The sequence below is a fragment of the Hipposideros armiger genome, unplaced genomic scaffold, assembly GCF_001890085.2.
Source record: "Hipposideros armiger isolate ML-2016 unplaced genomic scaffold, ASM189008v1 scaffold_174, whole genome shotgun sequence".
Taxonomy (NCBI): domain Eukaryota; kingdom Metazoa; phylum Chordata; class Mammalia; order Chiroptera; family Hipposideridae; genus Hipposideros; species Hipposideros armiger.
Window position 1 is genome coordinate 2,033,611 of NW_017731524.1, and position 6,651 is coordinate 2,040,261.

Sequence of the window (6,651 nt, forward strand, 5' to 3'; positions counted from 1 at the left end):
TAGGCCCTGCCTCTGAGGAGTCATAAATATTTATTTATTCGAGTCCCAGCTTATATCTTTTTTGCAAAACAAAGTAATTTTATCTACTAAACATAGTCTTTCTTTAGAAAAGTGGCAGGAATAGAGCACCAATAGATTCTTAATTTCTTGCTCTTTTTCCAGATTCCAGGAATACTCAACCTAGTTTATTAGATCTGCATTATCAGTCATCATTCTTTCTCAATTTTACATACTTTCTCAATATATTATAGTTCCCAAGTTATATATTAGTGTTTCAGTTGGCTGCTTCTGGATGGCACAAAGGTACCTATCTTATGACTCATTTATCTCCAGAATTACATTGTAACATAGAAAATTACTTCTGGTAGGTTTTCTGTCAATCCTGTCACTTGTTTCTACCACAGCCCTCTGAGCTCTTTACTAAATACAGTTTATTTTAGGGCCTGTTAACACTCCACTAATAAACCAAAGGTTTCATTAATTTGTACCATTCCTTTATAAAATTACAAATATAATTCAGCATATAAATATTTAAGCAATTTTTCCAATATAAAAGGTCACTTTTAAGTAATTTATGTCTCATAACATTCATACTGGTTCATATAATGGAGAATATAAGAGTCTTTTTAAAAAAACGTGAAATAGTCAGGAAATAAGAGCCCACCTCAGTTAAAAGATTAACTCTGTTAGTAACTGAAGAGGCATAACAACATTTGTTATATAAAATGCCATTTTATGGGTATGAAGGGTAAATAACTTTATTAAAATAGTAATATAAAAAACACTGTTTAAATAGCTAAAGGAGTTTTTGTAATTTTTAGTAACTTGTTTTGCATATTTAAAGAATTTTAATGATGTAGGAGAAAATCTTATAATATCAGGTGAAAAAAGCCAGATACAGAATTGTATAGAGACTATGCACTCCAATGTATAAAAAGAATATGTGCCTAATGAGTATTTTATGTATATATCAATCACTCATTATATATATATATATAATATATGACATATATATCATTACATATAACATCTCTCTCTACATATTTGGGAGAAAAATTAGAAGGAAAAATACCAAAATGTGAACACTGAGGTTCTTACAGAGTTATAACATTATGGCTAATTCTTTTTTCTTATGCTTTTAGATGTATTCCAATTATTCTATAATGAATGTTCATTTCTTATAATCAGAAAGTTATTATAAAGCAATGAAATTAGAACTAGCAGAATATTAGAGCTAAAGTCATAGTAGAAATCATGAGCCTAATTTCCTCATGATCCAAAAAGTGAAAACAGGGAAACCAGCTAAGGGACTTGACCAGTTTGCTGAGTCCTGGGAATTCTGGCTCTTAAGTCAGTGTTTGCCCCCCAAGTTACTGCTTGAACGCCATTTTTTTATAATGTTCTTAATGATTTTCTTAAAATTTGAGTTTGCACAGAACCTTCTGCAAAGGGCTTTCATAAAGTTGTGTCATCTGATTATCATAGCACCTCTGTGACGTTAAGTGTTCTCGACTGAATTGTATCCCCCATCCTCAAACTTTATATGTTGAAGTCCTAACCCACCCACCCCCCAGTACTTCAGAATATGACCTTGTTTGGAGACTGGGTGTACAGAGAAATAATCAAGTTAAAGGGAAGTTTTTAGGGTGGGTCCTAACCCAACATGACTGGTGTCTTTATAAAAAAAGGAAACATGGACACAGAGACATGGTGTAGAGGGATAGCTCTGTGAAGAGACACAGGGAGAAGACAGCCATCTGCAAGCCCAGGGGACAGCCCTGAAACAGATCCTTCCCTCAGAAAGAGCAAACCCTGCTGACACCTTGAGCTGGGTCTTCCAGCCTCCACAATTGTAAGAAAATAAATTTCTGTCATTTAAACTACCAATTTGTGATACTTTGTTACAGCAGCCCTACCTGTCGCATACATTATTATGTCAGGCAAACTTCAGCCTCCTTTTCACTGTAACTTGAGACTCAGAGATGTTACATGACTCAAAACCACAAAGTGAGTTTGAGACAAAGCTGGGGAAAGATCCAGGTTTCTACCTCCTCATCTAGGCCTTTTTCTATCTTGCCAAGATGCCCTCTTCTGGCTTTTTAATTTTTTTTATTAGTTTCAGGTAATAATAATCGTTAATAAAACCAAAATAAAAAGCAGTTAATTATGTATCTGAATTGTGTTATTGTGCCCACTTCATTTAACAGTCATCTATCAGGAGTTGGCAAAGTTTTCTTTGAAGAGCAAGACAGTAAATGTCTTAGACTTCTGAGCCACATGCAGTATCTACTGCCTGTTGCAGACCAGAGACCTGAATTTGCTAATCCGTGATCTCGCTTATGTCCATTGCTCAGTACTATTCAGGAGTGATAAAGGCTTAGAAATTTCCAGTATCTGGAATTTAGGGCTGTCACTAATAATACCTTACTGACAAAATACCTACCTAGAAATGAAGAATATACATCTCATGAGAATCAGACATCAACTTTCCAGAATCACTGTTATCTACATTGGAATTTGTTTGAATTTTGGTAGTGATTAGACATAGATAGTGATGTAAATGAGAAAACGCTTGTCAACTATAATTTAATATGTATACATAGTCACAGGATGTGGAGTACAGTGTAGGGAGTGGAGTCAATGGGATTGTAATCCATATGTAAGATATCGGGGGAGGGGGCGGTTGAATGGGGAGGGAGGTTGTCACTTTGTGAGGGGTGAAAAGAATAACTATTGCATTGTTCTGTACACCTGAAACTAATAATTTTTTAAAAAGAAAGAAATCACTCTAACATAGTGTATCCTAATGCGATTAAGAGAGAACCTGAATTTCAGACAGTAATATGACTGAAGGCAGAATTTCACCAATAGAAAGAGCGAATGTATCAGTGAATTTGAACTCATACAACAGGATACGCTATTTCCATGTCTTACTGTTATTGTCACTTTCACTTAGCAGTTGTGACATTACTTAGAATCATACACACTGTCCACTATGTTTATAAAGGGCGATGTTGCCTTAGATTTGTTGGAGCCATATTACCGTAGTGGCATTTTCTTTCATATTGTTAATGGAAGCCTCAATTGTTCTTGCCGACACGGTAAAGAAGCAAAGGTCAGCAAGCTAATTAGTGTGCAAGCGGGGTTTATTAGTGATACTTTCTCTTCTCTGAGAACGGGCCTAGCCGAGGAGGGGCAGAGGAGGAGAGAGAGAGAGAGAGAGACAGAGCCAGCGCACAAGAGGGACAGAGAGAGACCTAGGCCTGTTGTCCCGAGGACTTATAGTTTGCTGCGTGGGGTGGGGGAGTGACATATTGTTTTGGCAGGTAAAGGAGGTGCATGCTTTTCCATGGGAGGGCGTGGAAGTGTGTTGACTCAGATCCTTGTCTTACTCCAGACCACCTCTGCTCATCTGCTGTAAAAACAGGTGCGTGGCTGAAGGCAGTTAAAGCTATTTATGAGCTTTTTCTGTAGGAACCATGGACCCCCTCCCACCCACCTCTCCTCCTCCTAACTTCTACCTAAACAGTATGACATAGGGGAAACTCGTAACTATAGACTGTCATGAGACTTTATGTACAGACTTAAATAGAACTGAGACGCTTTGGTCACAGCAGACCAAATCAACATTCATTCATTTGTTCATTCAAAAGAGGTTTATTGAGGGCCGGCCAAGTGGCGCATTGGTTAAGAGCTGGCTTGGGACGCCAAAGGGCCCCGGTTCAGATCCCACATATGAGAGCCAGTGACACTGCCCTCTACAGCTAAGATGCTGAACAACAGCTCAACCTGGAGCTGGGCTGCCATGAGTCACCGGCGACGNAGCTCTGAGCAACAGCGGTTCGAGTCAGCCCGAGCTGAGCAGCCGTGAGCTGCCAACAGGTGGCGGGATGGCTCAGCTAAAAAAAAAAAAAATGCGGCTGCCTACGGCTGTTTATTCAGAAGGACCATGGCAAGCAAGTTTTCCTCAGAAAGTGAGCTGAGATTATGGCAAGCACTGTATGTATGCCTATTATGTTATAATCTACAGGAAGAGAGCACACAGAGTACATTGATGATAATGGGAACCATAAGATCAGTTGAAAACCGCAAGATCCACCAAAGACTTAAAGCCTATCACACTCTCTGATCTGCTTTTCTGACCCTTGTCTGTGCCAAGCAGTGAACTAACTATTCTTCTGACCCTGTTGTGCTGCCCATCTGACTTCAGCTGGTAAGCTGATTCTGATATCCTGAAATCCTGACTATAACCAGTACATAAGTAATAGCAAGATCTCTCTAGTCCTCAAGATAAAGTTATACAGTGAGAATAAAATTAAGAAGATTCAAACTACAGAGTATTCATTGGGTGGTTTTTAATAGGACATCTTTATGCATATCTATATTTGGGGGGGGGCAGTTTCCTACAATGAACTGCTTTTATGATAAGAGAAAATGTTTGAGAGTATGAGTTCACCCATGTTCTAATGAAAACCGAGAAGTGATACTGTAAACCAGTCAAGTCAAGACTGTGTGCTAGTAATGCAGAAAATGTGAACTGACTGGGTCACCTGGTACAAGTCATTTAAATGCTCGAGCTGGTTCTTAATCTGTAAAATTAGAAGAAAAATTATATGAAATGAGGTCTGTCTGGACTTCTTTTATACTAACATGCTATTATGCTCTTAAGGCATCATAATTTTTACAATTATTATTTTGAATATTTTCAATTTTCCATAACAATATTTTTTACATCTTCTCTGATCCTGTTAATAAGGAATTTGTGATGCAAACATTTGAAAATAAGACCTAATCATTTCATAATCTTATGGTTTTATAGCTAAAATGGAAACATTTCTAATTTACTTCCAGATCTTTTGGCTGAGATTATTTGTTGTTGGTATTTTTCCCTGATATTAAATTGAATAATGGGTGGAGGGATGGATGCGTGTTTATATATGCATTAAAAATATGAGGAAAGCACAAAACTACTATTAGCTGGGCAGCGGAGTGGAGGCAGAGCTGTGATACAGAGGAGAAGGGGAGTAAGAGCTAGAGACATTTTTCTTTACGTGCTTTTATATTCACATGACTGTTTTACAGTGCTCATGTGATGTTTACATATGAAAATAACCCCAAAAGGTGCATTTTCTATAAAAGCTCCGGCCACTGAAATCACAGATGTGGCAGAGTTTTTTTGCAGGCCTTTAATGTGCTAACTAAGACTAGATGGGACCACAGAACGTTAATGCTTGAAGGACAGGAGCTGTGTTCCCATCGCCTCGCCCAGCACACAAACACACAGATACTCAGTAAGTATTTGCCAAATGAGGATAAAAATCCAACTCAACAAGTGCATGCTGACTATATGCAAGAACCTGTGTTAAACATTATAGAAGAGAATCTCTGGTCATTAAGTCAGCTTTAAAGATGCTTCCCCTCTGGATCAAGGATAAGTCAACAAACAGTAGTGTAAGATGTAATTAGTAGACTGCTTTAAAGGAAATACAAACTGCTGTGATAGATGCTGTGATATTGATCGGCTCCCGGAACAAGAACGTATTGGAGCGTGACCTTGAAGAATCTCCAGAATTTGGACAATGAGGGTTTCAGGGTGAGAAATTCCAAGGACAGCGAAAGTACAGTATTCACAAAATATTTTCTACTTGGTGCTCCTTTTCATTATTCAAGAATAAGATGTATAATATATATATATATATATTCTATAGACTTTTTTCCTGTCTTACTACATTCTTTTGCCTAACTTAGTCATTTCACCACTCATTAGCACTTTCCCTTAGGACAAAAGAGGAATAAAAATAGATAGGACATACCTAAAGTAGTCAGATTCATAGAGGCAGAAAATAGAATGATGGTTGCCAGGGATCAGGGGGAATGGGGAGTTACTGTTTAATGAGTACAGAGTTTCAGTTACGTAAGATAAGAGTTCAGTGAATGAGTGGTGGTGATGGTAGCACAATGTGACTGTACTAATGCTACTGAACTGTACATTTTTAAATGGCCAAGGTAGTTAAGTTTTATGTGTATATTGTCACAATTCTTTAAATTTTTAAGTAGATAGGTTATAAATACAGTTTTTCTCATTATTCAAGAAGAAACATTTGTAATTTCATCAAAAATGGAATTTAGCAGTTATTTGTAATATAGGAATGTAATGAATACAATGGGATGTATTAAGACAGGTGACACAGGATGCCGCACCAGGGTAGCATTACCACAGGATTATGTCCTAACTCCATGGCCTCCAACAGTTTTTACATCAGAACACACCTAGAAAACTATACTGTTTGTATGGCACACCAGGGCAAATGAACTTTGCTGGTAGATTGGAGAGGCTCCAGCCTTCTCTGAGGGTTGAGGAGATCAGTAGCTCATCATACCTATAATACTTTCTTGTCACATTTGTTTGGAAGCTCTGGTCTCACTTTTTAATATTCAGTCTAGATTTATGTCACCAAACTAGGCTCAGACCTCAAGATATCTACCTATGTACATTCACATTTTAAAAATTAATTTTTCAACTTCTAGTGTCAGGAACACAATTGCAGGCTCTTCCTGATGTAATTTAGCTGGTAAGCTGAATTAGAAGTAGGAGTTTCTTAGCGTTGAAGTGAGGCTGTGAAGTTGGATGACCTGGGGGTCGGGGGGGGG

The 6,651-nt window shown here is 37.8% G+C and overlaps 1 protein-coding gene across 5 annotated transcripts in view; it reads left to right on the forward strand.

Annotated features, from left to right (window-relative positions):
- PIBF1 (progesterone immunomodulatory binding factor 1) overlaps positions 1 to 6,651 on the forward strand; it is a 203,085-nt gene that overhangs the window by 182,707 nt on the left and 13,727 nt on the right. For 3 of the 5 annotated variants that reach the window (XR_002125127.1, XR_002125128.1, XR_002125129.1), the window contains exon 18: positions 4,031 to 4,213. The exons of the other annotated variants lie outside the window; for them this stretch is intronic. The gene's annotated coding sequence lies outside the window, so the exon portion shown is untranslated. The remainder of the gene's footprint in view (positions 1 to 4,030; positions 4,214 to 6,651) is intronic. 5 annotated transcript variants of the gene reach the window in all.